This window comes from Oryctolagus cuniculus, chromosome 1, assembly GCF_051225735.1.
Source record: "Oryctolagus cuniculus isolate XC-2025 breed Fujian yellow rabbit chromosome 1, ASM5122573v1, whole genome shotgun sequence".
NCBI classification, from domain to species: domain Eukaryota; kingdom Metazoa; phylum Chordata; class Mammalia; order Lagomorpha; family Leporidae; genus Oryctolagus; species Oryctolagus cuniculus.
Window position 1 is genome coordinate 151,844,846 of NC_142867.1, and position 19,712 is coordinate 151,864,557.

Here is a 19,712-nt window from a genome sequence, read left to right on the forward strand (position 1 = left end):
TTCTCAAAAAAGACAGATACCTAAAATCTGAAAAACAATATCACCAAGCAAGACACATTTAATAGACTGTCCATTAGACTAACCTCGGGTTTCTCAACAAAAATCCTATAGGTCACAAGGAAATGGAAGTTGCCAACCAGGAATACTGAAAGCTATTCTTCATAAGTAAAGAAGAAGTAAAGACTTTCCAAGATTAGGAAAACTTGAACAAATTCATCACCACCAAGCTAGCCTTACAAAAGATGCTTAAGGTAGTCCTACATACCAAAGTGAAAGGAAGATAACCACCATTATGAAGCACAGGAAAATATAAAACTCAGATTAACAGCAGATACACCAAAAAGAAAAAGAATTGAATCTGAGTAACACAGGAAACCACCAAATGACAAAGATGAATGATGAAAGAAAATATATTCAAAATAAAGAAGAGAAATGACAGGAATAAGCCATTGCTTATCAATAATAACTCTGAATGTAAATGGAGCAAGTTACACAATTAAAAAAATAGACTAGTTAAACTGTTTACTAAGACAAGACCAATGATATGCTACTGACCTGAAATCACCAGCAAAGACACGGACTGAAAGTGAAAGGATAGGAAAAGATAATCTATGTAAACATAAACCAAAAGTGAGGAGTAGCTGCATTTAGGTAACATAAAGCAGACATTAAGACAAAACCTGTCCAAAGACACAAAGAAGGTCACTATACAATGATAAAGGGATCCATTCAAGAAGAAGATATAATTACTGTAAATGTATATACACCTAATGATAAAGCGCCCAATTTTATAAAGCAAACATTATTAGATCTAAACATTACTAGACCTAAAAGGAGAGCTTATTCTACTAAAATAGTAAAGAATTTCAATGCTCAGTCTTCATCAATGGACAGGTCATCCATACAGTAACAAATCAACAAAGAAATATCCCAGTTAAACTACACTATAATTCGAATGGACCTAAGCAACATTTATAGAACATCTCATCCAACAGCTACAGAGTACACATCCATTCCAGTATCACATAGAACATTCCCTAAAATAAACCATGTATTAAGCCATAAAACAAATCTCAGCACATTCAAAAACACCAAAACGATCTATTTTTTCTGACCACAATAAAACTAGAAATAAACTGCAGCAAAAATGTTAGGAATTACACAAATTCCTGGAGAATGAACAACATGACATTGAATGAACAGCGGGTCACTGAAGAAATAAAAGAGAATTTGTAAAATTCTTTGGGTGGAGGCTTCTGGCACAGCAGTTTCCACTTGAGATGCCTGTATCCCATATTGTAATTCCAAGCTGTGTGTCCCAGTTCCACTCTTTTTCCAGCTTCCTGCTAGTACAAACCCTGGAATGTAGCACTTGGGTTCCTGCCACCCATGTGAGAGACCTGTGTCAAACTACAGGTTCCCAGGCTCAATCTGGTCCAATCCCAGCTGTTGGGGGCGTTTGGAGGAGTGAACCAGATGGAAGACCTCTCTCTCCACCTTTTATATAATTTTTTTTCAATATCTATGTAAGGAATTAAAAAAACAACAACAGCCAAGAAATTAGCAAAGCATCTAAATAGACATTTGCCAACAAATCTATGGAAAAATGTGAAATGTCATTAGTCATAAGTAAAATGCTAATCAAAAACCACAGTAAGGTATCAGTGAACCAGTGAACCAGTGAATGGGAGAGGTGTGCATGTGTGTGTGTGTGTGAGAGAGAGAGAGACATTGAATGAACAATGGGTAACTGAAGAAATCAAAAGGGAAATTTTAAAATTCCTTTCAAATAAATAAATTTTTAAAAAGACAAAGCCTAAGAAATCCTGTGAAGAATAGAGAAAAGGCAACTCTTATATACCATTGATAGGAATGTAAATCAATACAGTCGTTATTGAGAAAAGTATGGAGATTCCTCAAAAAAACAAAATAGACCTGCCATAAGATCCAACCATCCCAATTCTGGGTATATATCCAAAGGAAATGAAATCAGCTCTAAGAGATACTGTTACCCATGTTTATTGTGGCAGAATTCACAATAGTCAAGAATTGAATCAATCTAGGTGCCTACCAACTGATGAATGGATAAAGAAAATGTATATACACACATTGGAGTATTATTCAGCCCCAAGGAAGAATGAAATCCTGTCATTTGCAACGTGAATGGAACAGGAAGAAATTGTGTTGAGATAACCCAGGCACAGAAAAGCAAATACTGCATGCTCTCTATCATAATGGGAGTTTTGAAAAAGTTCATCTGAATTTAAAATAGTGACTCCTAGAAGCTAGGAAAGCAGAGATGATGGGGAAAGAAAACTCGATAATGGGTACTAAATCACTGTTAGAAGGAATAAATCCCAAGTGTTCCATAGCACAGTGGCAGGACTACAGTTCACAAAACCTCTTATGTTTTATGAAGAAACAGAACACCTTAGAGATTTCAAACCTAAAGAAATTTTAAGGAAATGGAAATGCTAATTACCCTGATTTGTTCAGTACACACTGTGAAGATATCTTAGAATGCAAAGATGTAGCATGCAACTATTATGTTAAGAAAAACATTTTTTTTATTTGACAGATGGAGTTAGACAGTGAGAGAGAGAGACAGAGAGAAAGGTCTTCCTTCCATTGGTTCACCCCCCAAATGGCTGCTACGGCCGGCGCTGCACCGATCCGAAGCCAGGAGCTTCCTCCTAGTCTCCCACATGGGTGCAGGGGCCCAAGCACTTGGACCATCCTCTACTGCCTTCCCGGGCCATAGCAGAGAGCTGGACTGGAAGAGGAGCAACTGGGACTAGAACCCAGCACCTGTATATGAGGCCGGCACTGCAGGCGGAGGATTAACCTAGTGAGCCACAACGCCAGCCCAAGAAAAACAATTTTAAATTAAATTAGCAGTTATATCATCTACATACCCTAAACAAAGATTTAGATAAATGATACATTCATCACTTTAATATTCCCAGGTTCATTTTCTTTCTGTTTCCCTTAATTCAAGTGTAACTCACACCCCACCAAGAGATCAGAAAGCTGTAATGGAATACCCTATTCATTGGAGATAATGCCACAATGCTCAAACACTACCATTCTCCCCATCAAGCCAGTTTAGTTGCATTTGTGTGTGTGTGTGTGTGTGTATGTGAGAGAAACAGATCATGTGCAGTTAATTTCAAGTTCAATGAGCAACAAAATATTAATGCATTCATCAAAACTGTAATAATAATTGTTCAACTAATGCCTAATAAAATGATCTTTCGTCATGTATAAGGCTAAAGTTAAAAAGTATGGCTTACTGCATACTTCAGACCAATCTTATCCCCTTCTCTATTTAGATACCAATTTGCAAAACTAATTATGCTTTTTTTTTAATTCAAAGCTTCAGTTACTATTGTTGACTGCAGCCCTTGAAATGTGCACTGATTACAGTGCCCATGCAATGTGCATTAGCAGAGAGCTCAAGTATTATACAATAACCTTAAATCAGGGAGAATCATAAGAGGCTAATAATGAAGATGAAGTATTGCTGAAAGTACCAGTCTTTTATTCTGAACTCAAGAAATGCATTAGAAAATATGTTTTAAGAATAGGTCATGGAGAATGTAAATGCAAAGTAGCAGAAAGGAAAAGGGAAAAAATTCTGGGGGAGGAAAGAGTGAGTTTGAAGGAGGTTGCGACTTAAAAGGATACGCATAATTTAAAGAATAGAGATCGAAGAGACTCCAGGACAACAGTACCATCCACTTAGATACAGTGGCAATGGTTTCAACAATAGCCAAGAGGATCCTGCCTGTAGTCTGTAAGAGGCAGCCTTTGAATTTGAGGGCACACTAATAGGAAAACTTTCAATACTGCATTACTACACTTGCTCCACAAGGCCAACTGTCCTCTTCCAACTGTTTATTTCCCAGCAGTCCATAGTAACTCATATGAAGCTTATGATTAAGCATTTTCAAAAAAATCAACCAATATGAAAAATAAACTGGCAAGGAAATTGATTAGAAGGGAAGATAAGGGTTAAAAGATTTAAAAAAAAATGCATGAGAAAGAATTAGTCCACAAATTCTACCTCATGATCTCAGCCAAATGCAGGAAGTGCATTACAAGTTTGGTCTGGGCTCCCTGGCTCTCAAATTAGTGAAAATACAAGGGGTCATAGCCAAAGTTCTCACATCTTTTATCTCAGAATCTATTTACATCTTTAAAACTTATTGGGGCCCCCAAAGAGCTTTTGTTTATGTCTGTTACATCTGACATTTATCTCACTGGCAACTAAAACTGAGAGGATGTTTAAGTATTTATGAATTCATCTTAATAACATTAAGGGCAGGCATCTGGGGCAGAGTTTAAGACACTGCTTGGGAAGTCCACCTGCCATACTGGAATGCGTGAGTTTAAGTCCCAGCTCCACTTCCAATTTCAGCTTCCTGCTAATGTACACTGTGGAGACAGCAGGTGACTGCTCTAGTACCCGAGTTCCCATCACCCATATAGGAGAGCTAGATTGAGTTCAAGACTCTTGGCTTCATCTTAGCCAAGCCTTGAATATTGTGATCATTTGGGGATTGAACCAGCAGAAAGATCTGTCTCTTACTTCTTCTGCCTTTCAAATAAGAACAAAGTTAACAATCCACTGTAAAAAATTTTTCTCATAAAAATATTCAAAAACTTATAAGCATATTAACATAATTAACTTAATAAATCAGATTCTCCCCTCTGAAAGAAAATAACAAGACTGGCATCATTTTCCATTTGTGCAATCTTTGTTATTAACTAGCTTAAAATAATTCAGTAGGATTCTCTTATCTGCTTCTATATTCAATGTGCTGTGAAATGTCTTGCAGCTTCCATAAAACTTCACTATAAATTCCCAAGACAATAGACCTGCAAGAGCCAAAGACAATCTTCAAACAATTAGGAACATAGTTTTGACCTCCTGGAATCCCTACACGGATCTCTGGGACTCTTGCAGATCCCTGAAACACATTCAAAGTGTATAACATAGGCCCTATGAAACAAAGACGTGTATGGTCTTTCAAAGAAGATATCGGATAGAAAAATTATGCTTCCACAATTCCTTATAAATAGAGGGCTGTGTAATGTGGCGTACTCCATCCTCAGTGCTAGCCCAATGATAAATGTAGTAGTGACTGGTTTATGATTAGACATTACGAAGTGTACACACATATCCCTATTTCCTATAATTTATAGCTCTGGACAAGATGTGAGTTAATGAAATCAATGCTTCCTGTAATTGATGTCAAGTGCATTTTGTAATTATGTTTTGTGGTCTGTGACTTTTATAAGCTTGCCCCATAAAACAATTAGCAACTCCATAAAAATAATGCTTTTGACATCATTATTTTCACTTAGTCTTCCACTACATCCATGTTATAAAAAAAGGGATACATTACTAAACTATGATTTTCAATATCTGAAAAAAAATATTTTAATATACTTTTTAATTATAAGCCCTTAATAGACTAAACTGCAGTGGTTAAATGAATAACCTTGGCTACAACTGAGAGTGAATTCCAATTATGCCCCTTAGTAGTTTTGTAATTTTTAACACATTATTTGTTCTCTTTGAGACTCAATGTCCTCATATGTAAAATGGGCAGAAGCAGCCACCTCACTAGATCAACGAGAGATTTACAGAAAATAACAATAAAAACATTAGCGCCAATCTTGGCTTTTAAAAAGCACTGAAGAGTGTTAGTATCACCAATTACAAGTATTACAGAATCTGTCCCTGGCAGCCTTTGCCTCCCAGGGTCATTTCTTTGGTTCCATGGTCAAGCTATAAACTTGGAATTGGAGTTAGATATTCGGGCAGGAATATGGGAGAGGAAGGGGTGGCAGAGAGAAATCACACATAGCATGAGGATTTCCATGCCCAAACTCTTTCAATCTTTCCATGACATAGATAGAACATAAGCACAGCAATCGACTGTTAGGAGCTATTTTCTATTTTGTATGAATCCCTGTAACGATCGACATATTGAGTGGACAGACTGGTGTGCCCAACACAAGACTACTAGGTTCCCTAATGGCCATGCTGGTTGACTTCCAATTACCCAGCTAAGCCACTGTTGATAATATTCATTCCCCTTCTGGTAATTAGTTTAGATTTAGCATGTAACCTAACTCTAGCACAGATTACATGAGACAACAATCAGCTTTGGGGATGGGAGATATACCAGATGAATTATTGGTCAGTAAATACTACCTTCCCTCTCCCCACCATGGGTGGTGTTTATGTTCGCACCCTCTTGTGCAGGGTCTAGCTATGCTTGGTCAGTGGAATGTTAGCTGGGGGTATCATGGGTCTCAAGTGTGCTTGCACAGTGTGCCTTGACTCCTGCACTTTATCAGTCCACCATCAAAAGAGACAGTCTTAGTTTCCCTGAGGCCCCCATCCCAGAACAAACACATATGAAGCAGACTGGAACTCACCCCAGAAGCCTAGAGCTACTCCAGCAAACCCTGAGAACTAGGGCAGAACTTCTAAGACTACAGCAGGAAAATCACTGTCAATCCACGTCTGTGGGGATGCACATACACGCTTTTCCATAAGGCACAATGTTTGAGAACAGCTGACTGACATGTATGGCTAGAGCAGAGTATCTGGGAAAGATTTTCTAACTCCTCAAAAGGGATACATCAGAATAGAATTCTGGATATGACATCTGGACTTGTTTTGCAGCCATCTTGCAGCCATTTTGCAACCATGAGGAAGTCAGACTAAGATTGAGAATACCTTCTACTCAGTGTCCTAAGTAACATTGAGCCCAATGATCAGAGAGGATCTATTTTTTTGCCCTCCCTCTCTTGTACAAAGTTTTAATGTTGTTAATGTGGATGCCATTTTACTGCAGGAAATTTCTACTTAAACAAAATATCAGAAAAAAAAGGTTACACCACACCAAGACTGGGTAGAAAAGAAAATAATACAGCCCTTATCCGGTACCTTAGAAGTCTACGCCTCTGAGATAGTCACCTATTAATGTCAATTAGCCTGACTCCTGATACTATTTTATTGAGAGGTAATTGTATTTTTGACATCAATTAAAAATCTCTCATAGTAAAATTCATGAAATCAAAGAATCCAGGGCCTAGAAGGAGAGGGAAATAGACAGTTGCCAACACTAAGCATAAGATTTTAAATATTCAAGATGAGTGTGTTCTAGAGATCTGCTATGCACAGTTAAACAGTTAACAATAGTGTACATGCCTTTCAGCAAACTTCTGTCTTTAAGAAGTATGATTTTACTCATCCAGTAAATGTGTACTGAATACCCACTAGGCACTCTGTTATTACATTCTTCACTAGACCTTGCAATTAGCCTCTACCACATGTGCAGAGTTCCCCACTCCATCCTTCCAGAGACAAAAGTAAGCGTGTAATTTCAATAGCCCCTAACATTCTTTTGTGGAGTTCATTATTTAACCACTGCAAACACTGTGCAGAGAGTTAAATTGAGCTGTGAAATCACTTTTCTGTGTCTGGACATTCACTTCCTAGAACCTCCCAAACATACTAGATACAGCTGGAAGAAATGGAAACACTACTTGTGCTTTGTCAGTTTTTATCCTTGAACTTCCAAGTGACTAGACATCCATTTGCCATCAAGAATTGGAGTCTTGGGGGCCAGCCCTGTGGCACAGCAGGTTAATGCCCTGGCCTGAGGCACCAGCATCCCATATGGGCACTAGTTTGAGACCCGGTTGCTCCACTTTCTATCCAGCTCCCTGCTGTGGCCTGGGAAAGCAATAGAAGATGGCCCAAGTCCTTGGGCCCCTGCACCCGCATAGGAGACCAGAAGAAGCTCCTGGCTCCTGGCTTCGGATGGGCACAGCGCTGGCCATTGCGGCCAATTGGGGAGTGAACCATTGGATGGAGGGCCTCTCTCTCTCCCCCCACCACCCTCTCTCTCTGCCTCTCCTCTTTCTGTGTAACTCTGCCTTTCAAATAAATAAACAAATCTTTAAAAAAAATAATTGCAGTCTCCTTCAATCTCCTATTTGTTAGTAATGAGCTATCCCAAAGGCTTATTAAACCTTGGCAGATTTCCCATATAGCAACCACAGTGATCTCTGTAAATTATAAATAGGATGATGTTGCTCATATTTTTCTTAGAAGGAAATGCATTTTTCTTACTTGGAATTACAAGGTCACGACACTAACACCACCTTTTGTGTTTGGTCTCTTCCACATCTTAATCATACAATGTTATGCTATTTATCACTATCTAAAATTACTTTGTCAATTGTTTAATTGACTCCCCTAACAGAATGAGTAAGATCCTACCAAACTGGGGCATGACTATCTCCTTATCATTTGCTCAGTACCTAGAAAAGCACTGGTTTATAGTATACCCTCAATAAGTATTTAGTGCATTTATTAATAGAGAACCAGCGCATGGCTCTCCTTCTTATTTTATGATCATTCTTGGGGAAGGGAGCCTCTTTGTAATTTCTGTTCTTTCCATTGGAATACCCAACAATGACTCAACCCTCTAGTGACTGATCATGTTTATAATCATGCCCTTTTATACATTTAGAAACCAGCCATCTCACTGAGCTAACCTGAATCAAAGCATGCTGTGAACCACCACAAAACTGTGTTTCGACTTGACAAGCTGTGGCCAGTACAACGTTTTCAGTTTACAGAGGGACTTTTTTCCTTCTTCCCTCAGAGATCCAAGATTCCCCCATCTGAACACAAGGCAAGAATTTACCTTCTTTTCTCCAATACCCACAAAATGCAGTGCTGAACTTTTGTAGATTTTAATACTACCAGGTTTGAGTTCTTTCCTAGTTGTTATATGATAGCTAAATGTATGATCAATAATTCATAATTCTTCCAAAATTTTTTGCATCTATGGATTTATTAAGCATTAAATTGTAACCATGGATTAGTTAAAGTCAAAAGAACTCATTTGCTGGGCAAACAGTAGAATTAAAACACCCAGAAAAAAACACCAAGGCAGGCTTGCCTTAAAGATAAAAAATAAAAAAGATGCCATGAGAAATGAACTAGAGTGAAGGGTCATGGCAGCTATCAGCACAGTCTTCAAGTCATTCCTCCACTGTGGGGATAGCTCAGCATCCCATTCTCCCCCAGGGACATGGATGACTCACAGAACCAGTGAATGTACAAGCTGAACAGGCCCTGAGATATCATCAGCTTGTCCATGTCTCCACTACAAACTGACCCAGAAATTTTTAGCCAGGGAAGAAAAATTTATTTGGAATGAAGAAATAGCTGCAGAAAGACTGAATTTTTCTTGCCAATGCCCTGGTCACAGTAAGATCTGTTCATTTTCTCCATTGCATGAAACATGCAGAGGACGGATGGACTCTTAAAGACACATTTTCTCTTCTTGTTCCTTTTACTAAAAGCCACAGGGAAGTCTCACTCCAGTGAATCAACAGAAGTACAAGTCCAGGTTGTCTCTGGGGATGAGAGGGCATGAGTGTGAAATAAAACCTCTGGACTATGTCTCAGAGACAAACGCATGGGAAGCCAGGCAAACACGCGTGCAGATCCATATCTGTGTTTCCTTCATACTGATTCCTCCAGGTGTTCAATTCATTACCTCTGGGAGGTGAGGGACAGGGAGTACTGACCAAAAACACCCAGACATCTTGTGTTCTAGAGAAGGGACACGCAGTGAGCCATCAGCTTCCTTTCACAGTCATGGATGGGATATTTTCTGAAGGCTCTGCTGCCTTTGTTACTCAGACACTGTACATCATCAAAGGAGGCAGTGAAAGGCCATATCCCCTTGAGACTGCACCCTCCTTTCTGCACAATGCCTAAGCAGGCTCATCTATTCCCATCTTATTCATTTCCCTCTAGCTGCTACCAGGAACCTCAAAATGCTCACCTCCAAAGTTAATGCACATTTACAGCCTAGGAATATTTCCCTTTTACTGAACTGAGAGAGAGGAATAGGGAGAGAGAAAGGAGGCAATTTAAGTTGCTCTATTGTTGGGAGTGAGGGGAGTAATTCTTGCTTATATCAGCAGCTTGTGGAGACCCACCATCATTCCTGCCCCCTTTATTTTATTTATATCTTTACAGCCTATCTGATAATGCTATAACCATTTCCCGTTGTATACTGGCTGAGGAAGCTTTCTCTAGGCCCAAGAGCAAATCAATAAAAGTAAGCCATAGTGATTCATAAAAATAAAATTGTCATCATTATTGTTCAATTATTGCTGTGTCTGTGGAAAGAATCTCAAGAACTGAAGGTTTCTTGGCTAATATTTATAATCTGCGTTGAATGGTGCTAATGAACGAGTGGGTGTGCATTAGACTGAAATGCGATGGTGTTTGATTTATACCAAGTCCAGGTCTGATTGCTAATGTTAAATCCATTAAAGTGTCTCTTAGATCTGCTTTAATGTACTCCCCTGCATATAATAGAGCTTAAACATACCCGTTTACTTAGCTTTTCATTATTGGTTGAATATTTGTCTTTATTACATTATCCCCATGATAAATTTGACTTATGATAGTTTAAAAAACAGCACTTCGGGAAAGCTAAGCTCTTAAAAAGCTATAGTGACTCCAGATTCCCCAGTCTTTCCAGATTAAAAAAAAAAGAGCAGAATATCCTCCCTATAATTATTATTTTTCGAAGTTCAATCTATAAAGTCCCAGATCAGATCACAATATCCACACGCTCCGGGGAAGGAGACATCCCATCCTGGAAGGAAAATGACTGACAGAGGAATGAAAGCTATCTACCTAAGCTGCCACCTTTGCAGTGTCTCTGTGGTGGAGAGCTTTTTGTATTCCTTTAAAATGCTCCAACCAGAATGAATGAAGAAAGCACGAGTGTAAATAGAAACAGGTTGAAAAGACTTAGGCGTAATCACCAAGAGCCTCCTCTAAGGTCAACCATTTCACAAGGATTCCGTAAAGGACAGTGAGTATGAAACACACCGCTCCCTTGCTCCCCCCCTTTCATCTACAAGAGAATTCCATTCACAGCCCGGGCAGTCCCAGGCGACAAATGCCAAGTCAATTTGGGGTATATTTCTGAAGCGTCCCTCTCTGTGCTTCACTGGCTTTACTTGAAATCTTGGCTTCCTGCTAAGTCTGTGTTTGCTGATGTGAATCGGATTAGGACAAGGAACAGGCTTCCTGTTTATCTCTGACAATGCTACTGCTACCTCCAACTTCAGCAGACCAATCCATCCTCTTCGAGAAGACACAAGATGGAGAGGGAAGCCGTGGCACAGAAAATGAGCCCTGAAGATCTGAGTGTGAAGAAGCAAGATCAACAGGCAAAATGAGCAAGTCCTGTCACCCAGCAGCAGTTAATCATGGATCCTAAAGTAACAGAAAGACGATTTGCTTCCCTGCACAGGGTGCAGACAACATTCCTCCATCAATAGGAGTTGAGTACACCCATGCTGGGGAGCATGGAGACCATAAAGTATACACTAGACAGCTCCATCACCCAGAAAGTTTATGGTTCTGCTTTCTTTTATTGAGTGAAAATAAAAAAATATTTAATAACTTGAATAACTAGAGGCCAATAAGAAACACAAAACCTCAACTATTTCAAGATGCCCTGTGCAAGCTGGGCAGTAAAGCCCATGTGTACAACAGATAGGGATCCAGCAGGTGGATAACTGTGGGGTTTTCAAGGAGCCAATGTTTTCAATAAGGATGTGAAATGGTGACTTGGTGGTAAAGGGATGGAGGGAGGGAGCTATAGCAGAAGGACATGCATAGGGGGCTGGCGCCATGGCTCACTTGGTTAATTCTCTACCTTGCATCACTGGCATCCCAAATGGGCACCAGGTTCTAGTGTCGGCTGCTCCTCTTCCAGTCCAGCTCTCTGCTGTGGCCCGGGAAGGCAGTGCAGGATGGCCCAAGTGCTTGGGCCCTGCACCGCATGGGAGACCAGGAAGAAGCAAGTGGCTCCTGGCTTCAGATCGGCGCAGTGCCGGCCGTAGCAGCCATTTGGGGAGTGAACCAATGGGAGGAAGACCTTTCTCTCTGTCTGTCTCTCTCTCTCTCTCTCTCTCTCTCACTGTCTTTAACTCTACCTGTCAAATAAAAAAAAAAAAAAAAAAAGAAGGACATGCATAGAAATAACCAAGGACAACCACATATTTTGATTTAAATTTGGCAGAATCCTATTTTTTAAACCAAAACACATATACAAGGACATGCAAGTGAAAATCACTAAAATCCAAGTATTTGTCACATTTTTCATTGAGTCTATACATTTAGTACCACCTGACAATAAATACTTATATATTTTGCTTTTACACAAATACAACCCTGGCTTGGTTCTATGGCCAACACTATTTTTAATAGTTTAGTATTTTCATGATGAAATTTTTTACCCAGTTTACATCACATAGATGCTAACATTAAGCTTTATCAAATAAGCATTTTTATTTTTATATGGCTTTAAGATTACTAGGTTCATTTGTTTACCTTGTTCTATGAGAACTTGCCATATGTGTCACTAAGGAATTGCCACATGTTCTGGCAGGTAAAACAAAAAATAAACACTTTTTTCCATCATAAAAATTAGCTGTAGAACAAAAAAGACCTTCTTGGAATAATGTATAGCAAAAAGAATTAACAACAACGAAAAAAAAGCTGCCCACTGTCAACTGAAATAATGCTATACCGCCGATCCTCTCTTCACAGAAAAGAAATGTTGAGAATTCTCCCCAGTAAGGGGAAGGCATTTACTTTGATCCTTCTACCATTTCTCATTCAATTTCTTTCGTGTCTAATGGTGGCACAAATTTGGGTGTTGACTAATAAAGTTAATGATGCAATGAGTGTCCAAAATATACAGGACAAAGCTAAATATGTGCCTGGAATTAGAAATTCATATAAGAAGAAAAGGCAGTCCTGGATAGTGATCTGACTTATAGTCAATTTTTTTTAACCCAACAAGATGATCTAAGGAACAATTGAACATGACAGCCCCAGCATTCCCTTCAACCTCTAAGGTTGTGGGATTCTATGATTCCTGGAACAAGAGGAGAAAAGAAAAGGATTTCTGGCAAGTCAGGAACACAAAGAGAACTGTAGGTAGGGACTAACATTTATTAAACATCTACTATCTGCCAAGGAACGTGATAAATAGTCTATGCACAATATCTAACTCAATCTTCCTAAACAGTACTAATATCCCCAATTTATTGCTGAATAAACTAAAGCCCAGAGAGGTTACTTTAAAAATACATGATATCACAGTTCCTGGAATCATGTATTTTTAAAGTAGTAGCCAGCCACAGACTTTAACCAGGTGGGTGTAACCAAGGTTGACACTCACAGTAGTTACCTGCTGGTGTAGCATGGACACTGGAAGTTGAGCAGATGCAGCAACCCATAGGAAGGCCACAGGGACAACCAGCACAGCCACACCTACAAGAATCAGCAGAGACTGGGGGTGAGTCAGGGCTAAGATTCTTTCCAAACATCAAAGGCAAACTTGATCTGATTTATCAAACACTTGCTTTGTTTTTATACTATTCTCATTTACTCAGATATGCTTTCAATCATTAAAACATTTTAGGTAGATGGCCATCAATCCACTGAAGTACTTCTTACTTTAGAAGGAGGTAGTTGTACCCTTAATATAGTGTAGCAAAAATACATATAAGTAAAACCTCTAACATTTTTTCTACACTGTAGTACTTAGGATATGCTTCAGTTACCACTGGCAAATACTCAAATCATCATTCACTTTCCCCAATGCTAATGCAAAGTTAATCTGAAAAGCACCAAAATAGATGAGTTGTCTTAAAATGTAGAGACATTGCCTTTCAAAAGTTAAATCTGCATCCATCTCTAAGTTGCTAAAGTAATATCAAGTCAAAATAAACCCATTAAGTGACTTTGAACTTAACCCAATTGAATATGATTCTGTATTTATAACCTGAAAATAAATCAATATGGAAAGCACGTATAGTTAAGAACTGGCCTTTTTTTAGAGTCACTATTCACATATAACATGGAAGACATTGATAGGTAGATGACAGATGATAGGATGGATGGATAGACAGGCAGATAGACACTAGACACACAGAGAGAAGTATTTCATTTATCATGTAAAGATACCATTGCTATCATCTGATCTTTCAAGAATTGTATGATGACCTTGTATACACTATGTAACTCAGATTAATCCTTGACATTGAAATGTATCAACTCAGGATGGATACCAGCATGGAACATAGCCATGGGGCAAAAAAAAAAAAAAAAAAGAACTTTTTTTTTTTTTTTTTAGGAGAAGCACGCCTTAGGATATCAATGCTTTGTAGAGAGAAAATGAGAAACTGGTAGAAACAAAGTTACAAAGCAATTCTGGTAACCCCTATGTTCTTCAGCAAAATGTAGAAAAGAGATACTCTTTTTAAGCAAAAATTTTGGATTTTTATGTAATCAATCACATTCACCTAATATATAAATTGCTTCTTGACTGAATGGGCCGCCAAAGTGTTAAAATTCTCTTGGAAGAAACACCTGGAATATGTAACAAGTATCCTGTCCCTCAGGGGCAGGACCAAGGACAGAGATGAAGCACTGGAATTCAAGGTGAGCAACACATTAGCCCTTCAGACAGTCCCTTAGTATGATGCAATTTACAATTCTCCTGCATGAATGGTGCAAAAGCAATAAGCATTCCACAGAAGCCATACTTAAAATTTTGAATTTTGAACTTTCTCGAGCTAGTAACACATGATGTGATCCTTTCAGGTGACGCTGGGCAGCAACTGCAAGGGCAGCTCCCAGTCATGAAGGAAACAACCCACATGGTATTCAGTGTTATGAGAATCTTCAATTTACCATATCTTCAGCTTATGATGGTTTGGTTCATCAAGATTGTAACCCCATCCTTACTATAAGAACATCTGTATAAGCATGGCACACCAATTTCTCTGTGCCTCAACTTTTTATCTATAATGTGGCACAGTTACCACCTCCTACCAAAGCTAATGATCACTGTGAGGATAAAAATAAGTACATATGTGCTTATCTCAAGGAGACAGTCACAATCCATGCAACAAAGGCATTGAGTATCAACCCTGCCAATACTTCACATTCCAGAAAGGACTCAAGTTGACCAAAAAAAGAAACACCATACCAAAAAAGAAATGTCTTTTTAATAATTTAAGGCAGAGAAAGCATCAAGTTCAGCCATAATATAAAGAATTGACACACATAATGCACAAAACTTGGGGGGACATTTTTTGTTGGGTCCTAAAGGAGGGTACAATGAGAGATGCTAAGCTGACCCTCTACAAAGTAGTCTTGAACTCTCATTTACACCATCTATCAACCTCAAATACTATGATCTTTGGGTTTTCTCTGAGTGTTCTCCAAGCTTATGCAAGAAGGAAGAAAATTAGAGAAACATTTATTCTACATCTACCATTCCCAGTACAACGTCAGCCCTTTATAGATTTTATCTCAGATAATCCTCACACCAACACTAATGTCAATGAATTATTAACCCCCTTTAAAGAAGATGGGAGACAGAGGTTTCAAGAGGATCAGTCTCACATCTGAAGCCTTAAATGTCTATGCAGTTCATTACATTTTATTCACCTGAACTCATGGCAACAGTAAATAAATAACCTTAAATAATGACTTAAAAACCCCAAACTACTACAGCTTTGTCAGTGCTCTAAACAGGAAAAATATTTGGAGAATACCTCTTTAAAAAAAAAAAAAAAAGATTGATCTATTCTTTTGAAAGTCAGGTAAAGAGCAAAAGGGAGAGGCAGAGATCTTCCATCTGCTGGTTCACTCCCCAGTGCCTCAACAGCTGAGACTGGACCAGGCTGAAGCCAGGAGTTTCTTCCAGGTCTCCCATGTGGGCAAGCAGTGGCCCAAACACTGCAACCATCTTCCACTGTTTTTCCCAGTCCATTACCAGAGAGCTAAATCAGAAGTGGAGCAGCTGGGATGCAAACCAGCACCCATACAGGAGCTGGCATTGCAGGAAGTGGCTTTACCTGCTATGTCACAATACACACCCCATTGGGGGCCATCTTTATGGTGATATGCTAAGGCATCAAACAAGGCTACATATAGGATTGACACTGTAGCACAGGTTAAGCCACCACCTGCAATGCCAGCATCCCACATGAATGCTGTTCAAGTCTTGACAGCTGCATTTCCACTCCAGATCCCTGCTAATGAGACCAGTGAAGCAGTCAAAGATTGTCTGATGACTTGAGTCCCTGTCATCCACATGGGGGACCTGGATGGAGTTCCAGAATTCTGGCCTAGTCCTGGTCATTGCAGCCATTTGAGGAGTGAACCAGCAAACGGAAGATCGATCTCTCCCTCTATTTCAAAACCGATTAGAAAGACACTCCGTATGTCTCAAAGTTTTACCTGTATGGACATACAGTTGATTTCCTTTTAAAAATATCTATGGCTGAAAACGTGTGGGTCAGCCTCTCTTCACTGGAAAGACATACTCAGAGCCATTGAACATTTGTCTGAGGTGGATTTTCTTTTCAAAATTTGGAGATGTGCAAGTCTTTTCTCCCTAAACAACTGATCAGCAAATAATTCTGCTAAGAAAACAGCAGCCCACTCTAGGTCAGATGTCAGTGACAAATATGCTTACTTTTGCTGGATCACCACCAATAAATAATCTTTTGTTAATGCACGGAAATGATTACCTTGTATAAATGTCATCCTCCTATATTTGTACAGGACAAAAGGGGATATTCATTAATAAGGGAAAATTAGACACAGAGGACAGCCAATAGAGAGAGATAAATGAGACACAAATGCCAGCCAATCTAGTGCATACAACTTACAAAGAAGAATGGGCACTTGGTCTTGAAAATATAATTTCCAGATTGCTTTTGTTCTATTTTGCAAAAATGCACCAAAGCACACAGCAGCTCCATGCCCACATCACTAACAGAAGAGAGGAGGCTACAAGGAAGTGATACTAATACAACTGGACTTCGCTTTTATCTTCATGCCTTTCATCCAGGGATCCTTCCATGCTAAAATAATAATTGGTTAACTCTCCCGATATCCCTATTGAAGAATCTTCTAATGGGCCCAGATAGAAGCAGAGAAAAGGAGAGGGGGTCAGATCACAACATTCAGGACACAGGGTTACAACACGGTCCAAAGTAGACCCAAGAGACTCGCCTCCCATTACCTACCTCTATTCAGCAGGAAACAGCCTGGCCCCTGGGTGATTGTTAGCCATTTTGCCTCTATTTTTGGAGTTCGCTATGTCTTTCATTTAATTATTTTCAAGACCTGCACCTCTGACGCATGTTCAGAAAATATGACTAGAGAATTGTCTAAGGGCTTCCCTATGGCCTCCAAGGAAGAGTCACCCCCAGGATGACGGCAGAGAGCCCACAGGTAGCACACATCAAGTGTGATTCAGTAACTCGGGGGCTGCCACAGAAGTACTTTCATGCTGACTAATTAATCTCTAGTAATTAGCACTCAGATATAACAAGTGCAGCATTTAAGGGCCATAGCAAGGGAAATAAAATCCGCTCTTCACAAGTGTTCTCAAGAGTTTGATTGCCTTTTTGCAGGTAAATAATGGCACCCATCCACTCAGGCACAGAAACTGGAGGAAGGAAGTGGCTTCATACGCCTGCGCCAAACACTTTCAGGGATTCCCTCATATAACATCGTTTTGTCTAATGCTTTAAAAAGGTTAGCAAAACTCATAGACTCCTACACTTATTTGAAATGGAAAAGACTTCAGCAATCATCCAGCTCCATTTTTTTCTTCCTACATACAAAGAAAGAGACCCAGACAGGTGGTGAGGGTGAGGTAGGCAACTTGCCCACAGTTGGTCCCTGAGTCTAATGTTTTACCATTCCCCTTGTTTTCTCACATGAGTGGGAGCTAGGATCCTGCCTAACACTGCACAGTCGCCTTTGAAAAGCAGCACCAGCAGCTGGCCCTGGGCAGCTACTCCAAGACCGAGATACAGTCTCTCCTTGGTACCTTCCTTCACCTCCATCTTGGGCCACCATCTGCCCTTCTCTAGCCTCACCATGGAGCTCTTACCCCGAGTCTCATTCTCTCTGGGCCCTACTCCCAGATGGAAGTAGGATGTGATCCCTATAATTAGCCAGAAAGGCACACTCAGCTCAGGGGTCTGTGTGCTAAAGAACCGAGTCCAGCTGTTTTCATGGCAAACAAAGCTGTGTTACTGAAGCACCTGCACCTGCAAGGCAGGGAGGGGGCAGGTAGAGAGGGATTGCACTTCCTCCAAACAACCTCAGGATGAAGACAAATCTCTGCCCTCCCCCAAAGTCAGGGTAAGTGATGGCAACCACAGAGCTTTCTAGAAGTCTCCTCTCCTCTTCTTACCTCTGTGGCCAGCTCCTTAAAGCCAGAACCAAGAGACACAACAGGGAATTGGACAAAGGCCTAACAGGGCAAAAGGGGGATGCAGCTTCTAAACAGCTCCTAATGTCTTATATCCCAGCCTCCACGTACAAAATAAGGGGCTTAGACTTGATGTTCTCAAAGATTCCTTTATACTCTAAAATTATAGTCTTGCATTTTTCATCAGTCATTTATTATGCAAATCACTGTCCATGAGGAATGCATAGTTCAAGCCACAGTCCCCCATCCTCAGGGAGCTCCTGTAAACAAAATGAGCTCAGAGCTTGAGAAAGACTATGATGGAGATATCGAAGTGCTATGGGCAACTGCAAAGCACTTGTAGCCACACTTAGGTGAGAAATCACGGAAGACTTCGCAGAAGAGGAGACCATTTTTTAGACCCTCGGCACAGAGTTTCCAGGTGAACAAGGCCTGCAGTGTGGTAGAGCAGAGAGAAGACAGGATCATCTTACTGTTTCCTGTGGCTACAACAGTACCACTGACTCAGTTATTTACAAGCAATAGAAGTTTGCTTGATTTACGAAACAGGAGACCGGAATGTCCAAGGGCACAGCACCGCCATATAGCCAGGGCCTTCAGCTCAGTCAGTGTAGTGGAAGGCATCACATAGAGAGCCAGCAAGCATGCTCAGGTCTCCCCTACCCTATCTGAAGAGGCCACTAATCCAGCCAGCCTGGCCCCTCCAGGACATCATCTAATGCTAACTGCCTCCCAAAAGCCCCACCTCCAAACACCATCAACATAGGATTTATTTATTCATTTTATTTTTAAGGCACAGAGACAGAGATCTTCCATCTGCTGATTCACTCCCCAAATGCCCCTAACAACTGGTGCTGGGCCAGGCTGAAGCCAGGATCCCAGACCTCTGTCTACTTCTCCCACATTGGGGCAGGGACTCAATTACTTGAGCCATCATCTGCTGCCTCCTGGAGTATACTTGAGCAGGAAGCTAGATTGAAAGCAGAGTAGCCAGGACTTGAATCAGGCACTCTGATATGAAATGCAGCATTCAAAGCAGTATCTTAACTGCTGTTCCAAACAATTGTCCCAACACAAGAATTTTAAGATAAAGTTTCCAACACAAAGTTTTGGGGAAAACATTCAAACTATGGCAAAGATGTTTCGGGTAAAAGAACCAATATTTTAAAAGGCCTGATATGGATACCTGAGCATAGGAAGTTTGGAGAACTCCAGCTTGGCACAGCTACAGGAAGTCCAACAGCAAAAATAAGGGAGAAAAGGTGAGTTTGCACACCATACTGAGCAGCTTAGGATTCATATGCAATGTGATTCTAAAAAATA

At 40.0% G+C, this 19,712-nt stretch overlaps 1 long non-coding RNA gene across 7 annotated transcripts in view; it reads right to left on the reverse strand.

The window, feature by feature from the left end:
• Positions 1 to 19,712, reverse strand: part of LOC149128700 (uncharacterized) — a 306,251-nt gene that overhangs the window by 246,840 nt on the left and 39,699 nt on the right. For 6 of the 7 annotated variants that reach the window (XR_016236621.1, XR_016236627.1, XR_016236624.1 and 3 more), the window contains exon 2: positions 13,332 to 13,414. This is a non-coding gene — a long non-coding RNA (uncharacterized LOC149128700). Of the gene's footprint in view, positions 1 to 13,322; positions 13,415 to 19,712 lie in introns of all 7 variants that reach the window. The other variant, XR_016236622.1, reaches the window with a different exon arrangement.